Below are 19,076 nucleotides of genomic sequence, written 5' to 3'. Positions count from 1 at the left end.
CATTTCATGCCTCTAAAACGAAATAAAATCAATGAAGGCCCTCCTGCACCTCCACCCACCATCCACCCCCCTAGGTATTTATATTCAGCCTAATCTTGACTGTGCATTTTTGTTGCTGGTATCAGTATCATCATGATTTATGTAACTTATGTGCCCTTCAGTTTTTATCTGTAGAGTGTGATATGTTTAAAGCAATAATTTTGGGGAATGCACTTCAGAGAAGATAGATACCACTCCCATATCAGTGAATAGTCAGCTACAGCTAGCAGCCGGTTAGCTTATCTTAGCCTTAAGACTGGAAACGGGGTGAAACAGCTAGCCTTGAACCAACTGTTCTCAATCCTAGGTTGTAAAATACAGATGTTTTGTCACACCCCTCAGCGTTTCACAGCTACGCACAGGGCACCCTTTAGTGCCTCTATGTGACGCACAGTTGAAACACATTGTAACGTGGTTAATGTTGTGAAATGGTTGTAGTTAGGATTAGGCAAAACACTACTTGGTTAGGTTTAGAAAAAAGATCCTGTTTTGGGTTAAACTAAGTACATTTGTTACATAACAGTAATGTAACGTGACATAAATAGTGTGTCAGTGCACAACGACCTTACGAAAACTAATACATTTAACTGTTGTTGGTATCTTTTGATAAAAAAAATTCTTTTGTCATATTTGCTGAAACTGTCACTACACTCACACAGCACTAAATCAGAGAGATAAAAATCATACAGTTCCTCTGCCTACTCTATCGCTTTGTAGCGCGTCTATTAGCCATACCACGTGGGGACAAAAACAACCATTCAGAGCCAGGGAGTCTCTAAAGAAGCAATCATGTCAATCACAGCTCATGAACTGCGGTCAAACTGTCAAACTCGGCAGCGCTGATCAAATATGAATCAAGTTTCTGTTACTGCATTGCCTATTTCTCTCCTCAAATGTTTTCATAAACATGTTTTAGTGCACTGTTTAGCTGTAAAATGAGACAGTTGGTCCGGCTGGTGGGCAATGACTGTTTCCGTCATGACAGCTTGACTGTTTCTGTCATGGTGGGTGGGTCTCAAACTTTCTCATGTTACAGATAAACACGAAACAGTAAACAGCAAACCCACTGGTTGATTATATCCTGTTTTTTAATTTGTATAAAAACTGTAAAAACACCAAGTTACGGTCTCACAGGGGTTTGTGCCTAATGTAACCTCATCCATACTTGTCATATTTTGACGCTTGGGCAGAAGCCCCCAGCATTATTACAATGACACCAGGGGCAGACTTCGGCGTTGTATTCTGATACAGAAGGGGTCACTGGTTGAACCTGGGGTGGGGGGTTTGTGCAGAGTTTGCATGTTCTCCCTGTGTCAGCATGGGTTTTCTCCAGATGAATGAATAAATGCAGTCACGTGAGTTGACGCTTATGACTAAGAAGCAGTCGATGGTTAAGTTTAGGCAACAAAACTACTTGGTTGGGAAAAGATAATGGTTGGTGTAGTCACATGATTCACTAACATGTGGCTAACCACTCACATGAAAAGATAACTCAAGGGTGACTTTTAATTTCACACAAGATACGAACACCAGTCTCCTGGGTCAAAGTCCTGGGCTTGTTGGACAAATCCAGCTCAGCTCCTTCCTGTGGACTTTCTCGCTCTTTTGATTTTTGTTATTCGATATTTGTTGCTCTAATAATGTGGATTGTTTTACAACGATATTGGTTGAAAGCCCAGTGCTCCTAATACAGAGACTAAAGGATGTCACTGCCTAAGAGGCATAATGTGACGTCCTGGGAGTGGGACCAGGCTGATGAACCACACTCTCTCTTGGCTGGGAGCAATAACTCTCCGAAGTATCTGCTGGTTGCCTGGCAACCTCAAGACCACAAGACTATGGCCACATAACTACGACATAAAACCGCTTTGCTTTCGTCTCTTAATTAGTGAACTTTACATGTGATGGAAGGCAAATATACCTTTGGACATAGCCAGGCTATAGCTCCCCGTGCTTCAAATCAATATGCTAAGCTAAGCTAACTGGCTGCTAACTGTTGCCACCATACACACGTGAGAGTTGTGTCTGTCTTCTCATCTGTGAAATCATTGCTTTAATAACTGAATATTTTGACAATATACTTCTACATGCTGGTATTTCTCTGGCATATGATACAAATTGTATTGACTAGGGGAATGTTTGGTTCAGCATGGACTTCATGTTCGCTTCCTACGAATGGTAAAACAAAGAAATATGTGTAAAGGGAATGAAAGAATTTAGATTTGGGGAGGAAAAGACAGTGGATTACTTTGTGTGATCCTTCACAGATTGTACCAAACACCTCATGGTCTCAAACTAAAGATTTTAGCAGTTCTTCCACACATTTGTCGCCCCCTCTAACCCACTTCACACCGCACCACCTGCATCACCATATTTTCTCTGTAGCCCACCTTTCTCCTTTCACTGCGCCACATATTTTACAAGACACAGAGGAGCCCCGTGAGCCCGCAGTCGCCTCTTTTCTTTTTGACAAACAAAAACAGAGTGAACTGCCCTTGCTACCAATCTGAATCTCTTGTGAAAACAGTCACATACAAATGCAAAGCTAGCCAGTGATTAGGAGCATCTGCCAAACACCCACATACCATATGCCCGCATCATTCAGCCAAGGAAAATTACAGAAACACATCTAAACATGCACACACAACACTAGAAAGCAAATAAAAACACATGATAATGACACATGTACATGAAAACACACACGCAAACACTCACAAACATACATTAAACATTTATGTGCACAGACAGACTACAGCCTATAAAGCAAGATGACATACTGGAAAAACTGCGGGGGTCGACATTCAAGTACCAGTCACAGCAAGAATCTTTGCAGCATGATGGAAAAGTCTCGTCAACGTTTCACTGCAACCCAGCAGCTATCTTATGCTTAATGCTGTGTGTCTACTGTCTCGTCTTGCGTGCTCCATCAACTTATCCCCTGATTATCTACATTTCCCAGAATACCTTTCAGCAACACCAAAACAAGGAGCATGAACTTTCTGCATGCAGTTGTAGGTTACCACCAGCAGAGCACCGGTCGAGAAACTCAAAATGCAACATGTGACTGAGTCTACAGAGACTCGTATCTCCTCCTCTACAGAGGATTTCTTCTCATAAGGTTGTCAAATGTCAATACAAAAAGCTGAGGCTAAAAAGAAACCCTCACTCTCTGTTAGATCAGTGGAGAGTTTTCTGTTAAGCCTCACTGTAGCTAGCCTGGAAACACCTCAATTTGTCTCCTTATTATACAAGAATGAGAAAAAATATACCAACAACCACAAGGTGCTTGTTAATTTTGTCTTTAGTATGTAAAGTAGAAACTGGATCCCAAAATTCTCAGGATGTTTCCTGTAGCCTGTAATATACTGTGTGCCTCCCTGCTTCATCCCTGGAGAGAGATTTCTCCTACAGGCATCAATAACACATCACATCAGTCTTCTCCCTGTGGTTTTATGGGTTTTTTTTTACAAGGTAGTGAATGAATCTGTGGTCACATTTCCAGATCAATGTGGAAATGAAACATTTATTGGAGTGATAATGTGCTTTGTCGCGCACCTTTACTGTAGCCTCTGTTGTTATTGAGTAGGTCCCTGTGTCCTGTCTGACGTCATGCCCGGCAGAGGGGTCTGTGTCTCTGTCTGTCCAGCACGGCATCGAAGACCCTGGCATAACCTGCGGTGAGCCTGGACACATGTCAAGACCAGGGGCGTAATCTGGCTTCAGCCTCACTGACCGGTCAACTGAAAGAAAGGCAGAGGGCCTGGTTGCCCCAATGCACCACTCAAACAGTACGTGAGCTAGAAATGTAACAAACTGCGTGATTAGATCCCAACAAATCAAATGTGGGACAAAGAGTAGGTTTGTTTGGGACAATGTGGGACATGTTACCAATGCCGAGAGGGAGTCTAAGATTTTAATATAATGTCTATCTGTCTTATATTTCTATTCTGCCCCTTAGTTCTTAATATCTTGACACATCTCTTTGAGCCACGTTTTATTGTGAGACTCATTTGTGCTGTGTTGCTTCACATTGCTTTCAGCTAAGTGCTCACATCAGCATGCTAACATGCTAACAATGATACTGCATGTTGATGTTTAGCAGGTATCATGTTTCCCATTTTAGGGTGTTTTCACATTTGGTCCTTTTCAGCCTTCTAAACAATCTCAGAGCGGTAACTCTGCATTTTTTTGTGAAAAATTTCCCCTGAAGCTTCTTCAAGTCTGCGGTGGGGTTTACCTAACCTGTGCCTTGTGAATACAAAGCGCTCCAGGTAGGCTTGGCTCTTTGCCATTGTATTTAGCCCTCTAGATCACATGCTGTTGCACTGGGACGCTTGAAAAAACAGATGAAACCACATCAGTCTGTAATGCAAGGACGCAGGATGAGGAGTAGTTTGGTCCACGGAGGATACTGCATGTCTCCAGATGTGAATGTAGAACACATCACATGGCAACAGTCTACAGCACAGAAATACTAAGGTTTTCCTCCAGTTTTACGTCCGTCTGAAAGCGAGGGGCTTCATAAATGCACTGCAGGGCCACATCAAAGTACAAAAAAAAAAATATGCCAATACATATTATATGAAGGCTATAGTGTGAACTCTCTTTCTGAGTCCCTTTTCTCTTGGTCCACTTTTTGGTCCACTTTATGAGGACTGAGGTCAGTTCATTTAAAAAGGACTATATGTGATAACACCCAAAATGTGAAAGCACCCTTAGTTAAGCATGTTTGCGTGCAAATATTTGCTAATAAGCGCTCAAAAACTATAGCTGAGGCTGATGGGAATAGCACTAGTTTTCTAGGTTTTTGATTATAAACCACAGTTTTGGATTAAGAAATATTGATGGTGGTGGAACTAGTTGAAAGATCGGAGGGTGAAGGTGTTTACAGGTCAAAGTCTGGGGACTTTGTAGTCTGAAATAAATATTATCTAATTAATCCAATAGGCACGGTGGTGTGGTGGTTAGCACTGTCGCCTCACAGCAAGAGGGTTCCTGGTTTGATCCCAGGTGCGGGAGCCCTTCTGTGCGGAGTTTGCATGTTCTCTCTGTCTGCGTGGGTTTTCTCTGGGTACTCCGGCTTCCTCCCACAGTCCAACACACAGGTTGGGGATAGGTTTATTGGTGACTCTAAATTGTTCGTAGGTGTGAATGTGAGTGTGAATGGTTGTCTGTCTCTATTTGACAGCCCTGTGATAGTCTGGTAGACTATCACCTCTCAATCTCTCCTCAATGACCTCTCACCCAATGTCTGCCCCCCGCGACCCTCAAGAGGATAAGCGGTTAGAAAATGGATGGATGGATGGATGGATGGATGGATGGATGGATAATCCAATAGTTGTCAGGATATTTAAATAAGAGCCAAAAACGGCAGCCCCGTGGTATTGCTACAGGAAAAGTCAGAGAGTCACCAAAGTCAATATGATAAGGTGTGTGACACAAAAATGTGGTACCAGTCCATCCTGTAGGAGTCAACACTTTTCACCCAATAGGATCATCAAAGTTTCATCAACTGGGGACAATGAATGTCTGTGCAGAATTATAGGGCAATCCATCTGGTGTGGAGATATTTCAGTCTGGACCAAAGTGTACCATCTGACATCCCTAGAGCTGTACTAATAACTATTGATTCTCATCACACATCAGGCAAATCCAACATAACCTATGGAAAATACATATTTTTTAAACTTGCATTTTAAAATGCACACCAGAAACTGAGAAACATTTATGAAAAGAGACAAGCTGTTTGTGTTCTTGTTGGTGTTGAGATAAAATCTGGCTTCTTCTGTTCTTACGTCCTCAATATTAATCTTATTCTGTACAATTACCATTCAAAACTTCTGCCAAAGACTCGGGAGCTGCCAGTATAGATAACAGCCACCATTCCCAAGGTCTGAAAACAGACTTGTAATTGGGATATGTGTATATTCAGATAAGGCGTGCCCTTGACTGTGACAGAAACATGTTGTGGACACATACTTATGGCTGACCTTATTACAGTCGTATAGACGGCACGACTGCCAGTCGGATTGTCCCCATAAAAGTGAGACAGTGCAAATTAAAATGTCACGATGTGTCACCCACTGACTCAGCTACATTTCCTGCTCAAATGAAAGGCACTTGAACATAAGAGGCAAGATTGATCAGATAGACCTGAGAGGGGAGGAAGCAATAAAACCGACATGAACAAGGAGTTTCGCATTCACTGAATTCCAACTGATACAGACGAGCGGACCGCTTTGATGCAGACAAGTGAAGAAATAAGCAGAGGAGTTGACACGAGAGAAGAGAAAATTAAACATCAAACTGTGTCTCCTGATAGCTGTAAGCATGAGATGGTGCGAGGAGGAAGATGAAGGCAATAATGGGGGGAAAAAAGTCTTTGTGAAGCCATGGTTGGCTTGACAAAATGACCTTGAGTCGAGGTTTGAGGGAGGCAAACGCTGAGCCAGGGGCACGGGGCAGGCGGAGAGGATTATGGGTGAGGTGGAGTGAGAAAGACAGCCAATAAGAAGAGCCGAAGAGAGAAAGAGAAAATAGATAAAGTAAGTGAGGAAAAGAGAGAAAGAAATCAGAGGAAAGACAAGAAGATCTGCAGCAGCTGTTTGATCAGAATCCAGCCAATTACAATCCTGCTTTATGAATAAGGAGAGACAAATTTACCTTTTCCCAGCATAAAGAAAGGGAAGCAGGGCAGAGAGAGGCCGCTTCACTAAATGCCACCTCTGAAGTGTATTTGTATAAGCTCATGGTGTCCTGCCTAAGGAGGGGGTTAGACTGACAGCTTGATTTACCCTCTCATTAGTGTACCCAGGAAGTAGCCCTGGACCTGCACAGTGGGTCTAATATTGACTGTGTCACCATGACTCTGTGACCCGCCACGGCTGGCCAGTCACCTTTAGCTGGTATTTTGTGGTGACTGTAAACTATAATTTTTTTGAAACCCCACTGTGAGTCTACCGGCTGCTGCTTTTCAAATAAGTGTAATGGGCTGTGAAATTAGTTTTATCTCTGCGCACAATATGGCTACAGAACAATTCTGGGGCTATCTGGTCTCCCTAAAGGCCGGGTTTGGAAAATGCATTCTCACTTTAAATGACATACAGTGTCGCCATTGCACAAACACTCTGATCCTCAAATTACATATATGTGCTTTAGTTTATAAATAAATGACACATTTGAACAGTGTGTATAGGTTTCATTAAGAGAGAAACATGTCTCTTTACATCTGGTTTATGGTTGCCCATATTGTGTAGGTTTTTTTTAAGACTTTCTGATTTATGCATTGTGCAAACCAACACATTCAGGTATTGTTGAAGGTAAGAATGTTATCACTTATTCTAAATGTAATGACAACAAACTATGCACATCGTTAACTTTTTTAAAAAAAAAATCTTATTAGAGACATTTCATTTTCATAAAGCTAATTTTCTCAAGTCAAGCCCATCTTTCAGCAGTCCCTCTAAGATTCACAATGTTGCAGTCGTGAGAGTTGAAGCATCTTAAGCCAGTCCCTGTGGATTCTGCAGAACTTGCAATTTTGTCCCATCTGCAAATTTGCCTATTTTAAACAGGTAAAATCTCATTTCATTGTAGAGCTGCATGCAGCGTAGTGATTCCATCAGTGCCTCTCTCTATCTCTGTTTATCATGAGACTACGACTGCGCAAATCTGTGACTGGGACAGTCACACACAGTGACAGGGCTAACTGTTAGCATCACAAAGCTAACATTACCCAACAGTTTTTAACAAGTTTGACAACAGAGTTTGGTGGAGTTGGAGTGTTGGTGTTGGTGTTGGTGTGAGATTAATGTCTCAGTGGCGGTGTTGTAGTTCTGCCTAAGCAGCAAAATATGATGAGTGGGGATAACCGGGCAGAGAGAGAGCAGGAGGACAGCCTCTCACCGGGACAGTCCTTCAGCGCTGCATCCAGCGGCATTAATAGTCAATTGATAGCGATCAGCTTTTCACTTGCCCCCATAATTTCATTGCAAAAAAAAAAAAAAAAAAAAAAACATGCAAAAAGCCGCAACAATCACTAAACAGCCCGCAAAATCTGGGAGGGACTGCTGATTTAGTGGCATCTAGTGGTGAGGATTGCAGATTGCAACCAGCTGAAACTTTTCCTAGTTGGATTTTCCTACAGTGTTCATTGTTCAGGAGGTTTTTACTTGGAGCTGAAAGCAGTGTCACATCAGTGTTTTCTGATGCTGCTCATTGCAAAGGGACTGCTATGTATACATATATATCATCCTAAATTCTACACACTATATCAGTGGTTTCCAAGTGGTCCAGCCATGGGGTCCAGATTTCTCCTTAGTCATTACTCAGAGGTCCACAATGTTCAATATACTCAGTGTCGTGCTTGCGTTTGGCCATGTCCTCGAGCTAGTTTGCTGCTAGTCAAGTAGCAATCCATTATTTACTCAGTCTACAGCAGGAAATGGCGTTTCAAAATAAAAGCTAATGCTGGAAATTCACTGTACTTCAAAATAAAGCGTATTTTTCACAAACTTGACACATTCACGAGTCACTTGCGGTCTATTCAAAATGGACCCGTGACCCACCTTTGGACCGCAACCCACCAGTTGGGAACCACTGCACTGGACCTTTAAATCTGTAACAATTTTACTGTTGTAACTAATTTCCTTCTTTCTTGACAGTTAAACCAGTATGTTTGTACACTGTCGTAACTAAATATAGAAAGAAATAAAGAAAGAAAGAGACGTGTTTTCATTTGATTGGATGATATTTTTGTCCTGTATGGACAAGTGGGCACAGGTGTCTGCATGACTACGCATTCACCTGTGCTCCTGCAGTCAAATTCAGTCAAGACATTTTTGGTTTGATTGAACCACAAAGGGACTGTGTGATGGATGGAAGATAAGACGTGCACTGACCTGTCACTTCAACCCCCCACCCACCACCACCGCTTCCACTCTCAGCCCCCTTCCGTCCTGACCCCTGCTTGTGCAGTCTGCTCTCCCTGGGCGGTATCTGACATCCACGGCCCTGTCTTCAGCTCAGCCCTCCTGTTCCTCGTCCACACGTACAGCCTGTCACTTCCCTCCCATCTCCACTCAGCCACACTCCACTTCTCCAGCACAGCAACAGCAGGGCCCTCCTGTACCCCACCTGCATGCATAAACCTGATAATGGCTCCTGGTCATCATCCTCAAACATTTTAAACAAGCCAGTGCTCCTACAAACTGGTATCTGTGTTTTCTTTAGGGCGCCATTTGATTCAGAGTGAAGATATTACTTGACGCCTGCCAGAGATAATATTATGAATAAGACAGAAGGAGCCCTGGAGCCCAGTAATCCAAACTGATACATCCTCACAGACAGCTTTCATACATCCATCTACACAGACGAGGAGGATATAATCTTCTGCCTAACCTCGCCGGTCTTTTTTCCATCCTTACTAAATGGCAATTCCTCTGCATCAGTGTCACCCTTTCCTCTCTGTGTTTTAAAGTTGAGTTGTTGCAACATGTTCGCTCAAAGGGGGGGCTTACTTTAAACAAATGTTAATGAATCAATAGGCAATTACTTAGGGAAGCCGCAGTGTTCACAGGAGGTCAGTATGGGAGCAGAGACGAGAAAAGTCATTCGGGTAATGATCCCATGGGTCCACAGCAACAGCACTATTTGAGTCATTACAGGAATGAACAGTGAAATTGAAGATTACAGTGTTTCAAAGCCATTAACCCTGAACGAATATATAGAAGTAAAGTGGGATTAAATCCTGAAGACAAACTTTACTTACATTCAAATCAAAACTGAAATATGAGCTGCAGAAGGATCTTGCTGCAATCGATGTCTGGCAGCTCAGGCTACTGGCGAAGTGGGGTCAGAGGTCGACAGACTGCGCTGTGAACCATGACTGAGAGAGTAGGATGCCATTGCTGGTAACACAAACAATCTGAGGAAGGGAAGATTTGTGGGACTGTGAGTGTCGTAAATGTGACAAAGAGTCTGGAGACATTCAAGACGCTTTGAGAGTCTGTGGGCACTCTGGTGCTTTGAGCCAAATTCTTACACCAGTGTTAACATACTGATTTTTAGCATGTTTGTTTTACCATGGGAACCATCTCAGTTTATAGTGCTGGTGTGACAGGACTGGTACAGTGTGTGTGCACCATATATTCACTGGTGTGGGTTCACAAGTTCATAGATGCCCTCCATCAGTAAGTAAATACCACTGGTAGCTGTGTAACAGTTCACGACAGATATGCCTGAGGTAGGTTGTGTATTTCGGGGCTCAGCACAAATTTTGCGAATTCATCATTACTATGTCCTCTGTATGAGCATGTTACTGTTGCAACTCATGGAAATAATGCTAAGAAATACTGTCTAACATGGGGATGTGATGCATTTTATAGAGCTAAACTGATCATATAGCCATAACAGGCTCACACTTCTTACTCCATCTGGCTTTTTCCCCCCCAAATCTTAACATAGATTTATGTTGCTGTGTTTTATCTTGCATGTTTTTATTGTGCATATTTTTACCATTTTTTGCATGCTTTAGTTCATAATTGTAGGGTTGTTGTGATTTAGTAAGCTCATTAGTACCAAATACCTGCACCTGGCAGAGAAGTCTTGTACAAATGGACAATGCAGCCACCCAACCAGACAAGACTGTGTTGAATAACAACCAATGACGAGGCAGACAACAGGGCTTTGTCGACAAAAGTGCGGATACAAAGAGGCCGGGTGTGTTGGATCAGAGAGAACAGCCTGAGAGGACGGCTTGAGGGTAGCACTGAAATGGGAGCAGTGGAAGCGCGAAGGAAGCAACACCAGGGGACAGCTCCAGCAATACCTGTAGTATACTGAACAACTTTATTGTAAGATCAAGGGTCAGAAGGCCCAGACGTACCAAACTGACACAGAAAGTTGCACCTAAACACACCGCAAAGACTACAGCCAATGGCTATGTACCAAATGTGTTCTGCGCCTGTTTGAGAGGAAATAACTATCCACACCAGCAGGTAGCTGTTGTCTGTATTCGTCCTTAAAAAAGTGAAACAGGAAGACTGAAAGGACGAATTCAAGATGCTAGTTAGCCAGTTAGTGCATTATCAACACAACCCGATGCTGAGAGAACAAAGGAAATGTACCGTGCACTTGTACAATTACAAAGAACTCATTGGCTAAGAACATAATCTTACCTCATATAACACGATTGTTTTGATCCCATACCCTCTTGACGTTAATAGCTTTTGCTTTTCTCTCTTCCGTATCTCTTCTTGTGCTCTATACTGAACTGCCGGTCAGAGAGATTTCAATCACTGACAGGCTCCACTGGGTCCGACACCTATTCAACATGCTGAATTGGCCAGCAAAAGCCGACTAATGCTAACAGTCTGGGACACAGTGCAAAAAGTAGGGCGACAGACACTCATCAGTGGCCTGACATTGATCTGTGTCAGGGTCCTCCATCCTGAAAAACATCCAGAATTTCCCTCTAACAAACAGCATGACATCATCTGCTAAGGAAAAATCCAACAAGGAGTTACATTTTAAAAGTTAATCACTGACTGCAGCACAGAATCACTCCTCCACCAACACAACTCAGCACAGAGTCAAAGGGTTAACTGGTCAGTTTTGTGGTGTCTGGCTGATCTCGGTTATCACATTAACACTTGCTATTCAGCATTAAACACAAAGTATAGCTTAAGTTAAGCGGGAATATTTGGACATAAACCAAGTGGACAAAGTGAGATTTTGACCTGATGATGGCGTTAGATGAAAAGCCAGAAGATCACTGATGTCATTAGGGTTCATCCTCTGGGCACCATTGATGACCAAGTTGATTAATTCGTTCATGTTGTTTCCTGTCCCTGTGTGTGTTCCCTGCCTTGTGATGACTTCACCTGTGTCTGATTGTCGGCCCCGCCCTGATTAGCCTCACATGTGTCTCGTTATCCTTCCCCTCACCTGAGTGTTTAGTGTGTGTCTTGTTACCTCTCAGTGCCAGTTCATCTTAGCTCCTCCTCTGCCCAGCATTCCAGCCTTATGTTTCCCAGTGTCCTTTTCTTCTTTTTTGGATTTAGCCTGTTGATTGACTCTGTGTCTGCCTCATCCCTGTTGGATTTGTTTGCCATCACTGTAAGTCCTTCTGTGCTATTGTACCTGAACTGTCTCCAGAGTCGTGCATTTGAGTCCACTTTCGCCTGGTCACCAGTTGTTACATTGTCGAGATGTCACAAAAAAAGAGGAAAAATCAGGGTATCAACAAAGTCAGTAGGATTTATCTTCCGGGAACTGTCAATGTCTATACAAAATGTTGTAGCAAAGCATCCAACAGTTGTTCAGATATTTGTTCAGAGCTCTACGTTGCCACATCACAAGAAAAAAGGGCCAACTTCCTAGTAAACCATAGCACTTTCATATAGCCTTAGTTTAGGCAGAGCACTCAGCCTTGCATTACCTGACTGGCATCAGTGGCTTCACTTCACAATCACAGGCTTATTCATCACCTGATTGGCTACAAGCTGACGAGTTCAATCCAATCACACAGGTGGACAGCGTGGCTACTTTAACCTGACACTTCTCACAGTCTTTCTGCTGATATATTCATGTGCTGTTCACTGCTCCAGCTCCTTACACCACCTCAACCATTACCTTACGTGCTGGATTTGACACCCATATTTAAACTGAACCCTTACTTGATCTGAACTACACACCTGTAAAGTTTTGAAGCTATCATATAGACAAGACCTCTCCACAAACAGACAAAGGTAAACACATGGTAAAATACTGACAACAAATTCTGCAGTACAATTTATGTCACCGGGACCACATTTTGCCACGACGAAACACACACATACACGAGGTGGAAACAACACCAGCCACGGCGACATTGCTGCGGCTTGTAAATATGTCATCGGAGGAATCAAACTGCAGAGACAACCCATCAACTCCCATCCGACTCCCGCTGCCACCCTGCTATACCACAGTCTCAGGAACAGGTCTAGGTGTCGCACCAAATAAGCAGGAAGTGACTTTCAGGATCCTATCTTACTGCCATCCCCCCCTCTCTTCCAATAAACAACAATTTCCACCACTCTCTGCTTCCTAGTCAGCTGCAAAATTACAGATTACAGATTTGCTTACAGTCAAGAGAGGGAAGTGGATCACTGCTGGTGGTGTGTGGGGGGGTGAGGCTGAAGGATTGAAGGAGAGAAGGGGGAGAAGCTAGGGAGAGTGAGAGAAACTAAAAAATCTCAGGCCATCACTAGTTGGAGCATAAATTGAAATAGAGCATGGGCTGCTGAATGACAGCAGGGAGAGATGAGAAATGGCATATGCTAATTTAGGCTTATGCGCCTGAAATATCCCATGAGAGGCTTTTAATAATGCTGAGGCATTGTGACACTCAGGTGGCCCGTGCTCATCACTGCCATAATGAAGAGAATATGCTAATAGCTGACTCATCTGCTGGAGGAAGTATTAAACAAAGTAAACAACACCTTCACTGTTAGTTTAAGGAGGAGATGGACAGTCGAGGACACGAAGTGAAGAAGAGACATAGAGGGAAACAGATGGATGGGATGGAGGGAGGAGGTGGTGCCTGACAGTAGCTTTAAGTTGCTCCAAGCAAAAGCTCAAAAACTGGACACAGTTAATGTACAGCTAATGCCTCCATGACCTTCATTTTGCATTTTTAAAGGCCTCTTTAGATCTGAAAATTTTCTTTGAAACACATCATTAAGCACAAATCTGCCGTACATAAAAATCTGGACTGAAAGCTGGTGAAATATGAGGTGAGCAGAGGAAGGCTGGTGTGTAACACCCATCTCTAATTGATATCGCTTTGTGTGAAAGTGTTCAGTACAGCCAGGGGCCTGGAGAGGTTAACCCAAATGCTCAGATCAATAGGGTGAATAAATGCTTAGACTGGCACAACTGTGCTCCAGTGAAAGACTTACAGGACAGAAGGACGTCCTGATGCTCCGTCCACAACTCACAAACTCCAGGAGATAAAATAGAGAAAACATGGGGGTCAAAGCATCAGGGGAATCTGCTGTGAACAGCAGGCACCAGCTTTACCTTAATCTCATAGATATTTTTCTCCTTTATTTTCTCCTGACACTCGTGCGTATAGATGCTTGAGTGTGTATGCACCTTGGAAGGACACAAATGGTTCCTGTGTTTTGCCCAATGAGCAATACATGCGAGCAAGTCGAAGTGAAATAAAGACAGAAGTGATACGGATCATATGCTAATATGGCTGAGAGGGTAAAAGTGAGATTGAGCACATTTCTAGCATGTTTCATTGCTATAGCAACAGCCTTTGTACTTGCGGAGGGAAGTGGGTGGCAGAAAAAAAGAGCAAGAGTGAGAGTGAGAGGAGTGACGGAGAGGGAGAGAGGGAGACTTTGGCTCGCTGCTCTCTCTCTTGGCGAGGTTCTACCGATCCAGCTCTCTGCCAACCCAAGACCCTGGGGCTTTAAACAGTCAAGGTCACTGAAGAGGAAAAATGAACAACTCCTAAACGTGTTTCTGCATACTCCACATCCGAGGGAGGCAATGAGGAGCAGTTCGAGCTCACACAGACAGGGGGAGCCACTTTTGTGCTCAAGGCGTATGAATGATTGTCCTCCACGAGACCCACTACACACCAGCAGGAGGATCATGGTGGATGTGGAGTACCCTTGAAGGGTCACACACGTTAATCCTTATTGCACCTCATTTGAACAGCTCTATCTGGCAACATAGAGAAATATGATATAATATTAATTCTTGAGTATTTAAAAGATTCACACAGAAGCAGCCATGAATGAGCTTCCTGTTTTGTATTCTCATCATCTCAGTGTTTCATCCTGAGTTCAACTTTTATGGCAGTCGTGCGGCTGTTACGGTGGGAATTACAATAACAACAATACAGCTCAGCACATCAACGCGGTGAGGCGGGCACTTAGTTCATATTAAATTACAATTCAGTTGTAGCCAATATTCACACATGCATTAGCATAAGTCTGTGAAGGACAACCTTGAGTCACGAAATCAGAGTGTGTGTGTGCGCGTATGTGTGTTTAGAGAGAGCCCTTAGGAGCCCCAGAAGTAGCAGAATGAATATCAAATTAGTTAGGGTTATTAAAGCTCCTCTTGTTTCATAGAGACCTAAGTTTGCAGTCAGTCTTCTACATGCAACAATACACACACGCACACACACACACACACACCTACTATCCTCATATGTCCTTTGAAAGACTTGCGGGACCACTCCAAAGGCTTTTGGTGTCTTGTGTAAAGCTGACTAGTTACGGCTGCCGAAATCAGTGACGGCTGCTATTTTTAGGAGATGTGAAATGTATCTCTAACGCACGAATCATGATGAAATACGCGTGTGTGTGCCAGCGAGCGTTCATACACACACCCACACACACCCACACACACACACGCACACACACACAGAAATATGCACATTGGTAACAGATGAGAGGACCGGAGCAGACTGAGGGAAAGGCAGGGAGCAGAGGAGTGTGAGAAACATACATAAATTCATACATGTGATGTTGAGAACAGGCAGGGTTGTATTTGCACTTTATGTTGGAGATGAGTGTTTGAGCCCCAAAATGTCCTCCATCTTTATCCACCACAGTGTGGGTCATATTAGGTTTATGAGCTGATAGAGTCATAAAAACAGCTCATTACATAAGTCAGCCTCACTGATGAGGCTTCAGTGCTTCAGGCTGAGCTCAGGTAACTGTTACTGAGAGAGAGCAGCCCTCATGCTGTGGTATCATAGGGTGCTGCTGCTGCTGCTGTGGAATTAAACAGTGTTTAAGCACATTTGAGAGCACAAAACAATGTACATTTAGTGACACAGCTTTGTTTTTGGTCCACTTTGCACACAACAGTCTACTGTAGAGTCTATTTAAAAAGAGGTCTGAGACTCTTACAGAAAATAATAATAGTATTGTTGACTTCTACCTGGAAATAAACTATATGGACAAAAATGCATGCGCTATTTATATTTTTTGGACCCTTAATCCCCCTCTATGCAGTTTGCATGTTCTGTCAGCGTGGGTTTTCTCTGGGTACTCCGGCTTCCTCCCACAGTCCAAAGACATGCAGGTTAATAGGTGACTCTAAATTGTCCATAGGTGTGAATGTGAGTGTGAATGGTTGTCTGTCTCTATGTGTCAGCCCTGTGATAGTCTGGCAGCCTGTCCAGGGAGTACCCCCTCTCGCCCGATGTCAGTTGGCATACGCTCCATGTGTCCTGGCAATGCAATTCACCTTACTGCATTAGAATAAGAGAAAATGAAAATGCAAAAGGCATCCAAAGAAGAAAGATGACAAAATTTGCACATACATTATGTTATTATTGTTTGTTAGCTAAGATGTTTATTTGTGTTGGTTTGTCATCAGCTCTTGTTCTTGTTTGTAATATCTATCCATTCATCTCCATCTTCAGCTGCTTATTCGGGGCCGGGTTGCGGGGGCAACAGGCCAAGCAAAGCACCCCAGACGTCCCTCTCCCCAGCAACGCTTTCTAGCTCCTTCTGGAGGGCCTCCTGGTGTTCCCAGGCCAGATGAGATATGTAATCCCTCCAGCATGATCTGGATCTGCCCTGGGGCCTCCTACCAGTAGGACGTGCCTGACCCACCTTCAGCGGGGAAGCCCAGGAGGCATCCTGATCAGATGTCCGAACCACTTCAACTGACCCCTTTCAACACAAAGGAGCAGCGGCTCTACTCTGAGCTCCCTCCAGATGTACGAGTTCCCCACCTGTTCTAAGGCTGAGCCCAGACACCCCATGGAGGAAACTCCTTTCAGCCCCTTGTATCCGTGACCTCATTCTTTTGGTCACTACCCAGAGCTCATGACCGTAGGTGTGGGTTGGGACATAAACTTAAGTAAAATATCTCAATATTACTTCCACCACTGGCGACAGCATTCAGTGACATTTTAGAGAATATTGCGCTTTCAGTTTTTTGTAGGTCCTTTTGGGGAAGACCCTTTCCTGTTACAGCATTACAAAAATCTGTGCATGGGGAAAAGTCCAGCGTCACACCTCACTAATGTTCTTGTGGCTGAACAGGATCAAATCCCTGCAGACAGGCTCCAAAGCCCTCTGAGTGGAAGCTGCTTTAGTGGCATAATAATGACAAACAATATTAACGGCCTGTCTTTATCTATCACCTGAGCAATTTGAAGCCTTTTCCACCTCTTTATCTTTACATCCACAATCACTGTCAGCGTGTCACGATCTTGTCCTTGCCACGGAGTGCACAATTTGTTAAAGCTGTCACAACAGCCCCTGCCGACACACGCAAGCTCACGGCATGATAAGGAGCTGACAGAGATAACTTTTGAAATTAAGTCAGGTGAAGGAAGAAGACGAGGTGACGACGAAGCTGCGTGAGGCCTGTTGGAGTGTGATGAGGTGGATATGGAGTTGGTGTGTCTTCCACCAGGGGAAATCAACCGAGGGCAGAGAGCATGGAAAAACCGAGGGCGGGGAGGAGTCGTGGCCAACAAGCAGAAAATCCTCTCATTAATAAAATCTGCTGATGAAATTAGAACATCTTGATCAGTCACACATGCAGACATGCACGCACACAAACACACACAAAACAATTTCTTTCCCCCTAATCTTCTCCTCCATTGACAAATTATGTGGTGAATTTCCACATTTGGAAATATTGAATTTTGTGTGCAGGTCATTGGGGCCTTATCATTTTATTCTAGTTGGCAAACACACTGTCTGCTCAAAAGAAGGTCACAGGTTCAAAAGCCGCGTTTCTATGCGCAAACATTGCACACTGTTTACATTCAAAGCTAAAAGCTGTAAATGATTACCAGCTAAAATCAGAGAATACACCACTCTTGTTTTTACTCGAACATTTGGTTTATTAGAAATGCCTTTTAAAATGTACCATAATACTACAGAAACATAATGGTTAGCACCAAAGACACATAGGTTTCCATCTTCAATACACAGTATAAAAATACCTTTAAAAATAGCACTTTTTCTCTGGCAGGTAAACATGCAGTCGTGATCAGAAACACAACGTCCCCCAAACAATAAAAACATTATGTACAAATAATTGGCAGAATATTGTGCTTGATTCTTCATATTTAATACAAATGACAAAACTATATCCATGATAATAACCCAATATAGACGTGCTTGCATAGTTATCGTGTGGACAGATGACAGGAATTCTGAAAGTAAAAGTCCTGGTCATTTTCTGCATAGACAGTATATTTGATGCAGTTAGAGCACTTTCAAGGCTTTGATGGGGATAAAAATCTCCTGGTAAAATTCATTCATTTTAACCAAGTCAAAAAAAATCTGCTTCTTACATACAAGACCGTGTACATAAAAACTTTAGGAGAGACGTCAGCTTTAACTCCTCATGAGCACCACAGTAAAGACAATGTATCACAGAGCATTGTTAAGGGCTGAAACCAGTTGTATACTATTATTATAAGTAAGTATTATTTAAGTTGCTTTTTCTGCTTTTGGTCTAGATTTCCATGCTTCCTGAATTAGCTGCCATGAAATGTTGCTGTTATTTTGATTAGAAAAGGGTTAAAAGTAAAGTTTATGCCATGTTGAAATCGAGAACTCACAACTTTGCATGAATTCAGCACTCATGGTGAAGTGTTTGTTCTTTTTTAAAGCTCTGATTTGTGTCTCTGAAAGGGCTGCACGATATGCAAAATTAGAATTACTGCCTAGTGACTGTAAGCCTCCATGAACCAATTACAAAAACATGGATGCTTCACACACGTCTTCCCTCTGGCAGCACTGAACATCTACATAATCAGCACGGTTTCAAGGTGAATACCTGAGATTAGTGTCACCATTTCAGCTTCTGACCAAATGTGCCCCTTCTGTTTCCAAGTTGAGACGTTGAGTCATGGCCAGACAAGTGTTTTCATAGAACATTATGATGTCACAGTGACGCTGACCTTTTGACTTTTTGGATATCAAATGTCATCACTTTATCATTTTATCCTATTAGACATTTATGCAAATCTTTGTCAGTATTAATGAAGTAATTCC

At 43.0% G+C, this 19,076-nt stretch overlaps 1 protein-coding gene and 1 long non-coding RNA gene across 2 annotated transcripts in view; one reads left to right on the top strand and one right to left on the bottom strand.

Moving 5' to 3' along the window:
• The window catches only part of LOC125879842 (uncharacterized), a 46,071-nt gene extending 29,260 nt beyond the window's left edge, over positions 1-16,811 (top strand). Inside the window, exon 3 of the long non-coding RNA XR_007447986.1 lies at positions 16,475-16,811. This is a non-coding gene — a long non-coding RNA (uncharacterized LOC125879842). The remainder of the gene's footprint in view (positions 1-16,474) is intronic.
• A 935-nt stretch (positions 16,812-17,746) lies between these two features.
• The window catches only part of si:dkey-117n7.5 (uncharacterized protein LOC559444 homolog), a 7,212-nt gene continuing 5,882 nt past the window's right edge, over positions 17,747-19,076 (bottom strand). The window contains exon 5 of the mRNA XM_049575885.1: positions 17,747-19,076. This exon is cut by the window's right edge and continues 3,528 nt beyond it. The gene's annotated coding sequence lies outside the window, so the exon portion shown is untranslated.

The sequence above is a fragment of the Epinephelus fuscoguttatus genome, linkage group LG1 (genome assembly GCF_011397635.1).
Source record: "Epinephelus fuscoguttatus linkage group LG1, E.fuscoguttatus.final_Chr_v1".
Lineage (NCBI taxonomy): Eukaryota > Metazoa > Chordata > Actinopteri > Perciformes > Serranidae > Epinephelus > Epinephelus fuscoguttatus.
This window is presented reverse-complemented; position numbering and strand designations above follow the sequence as displayed.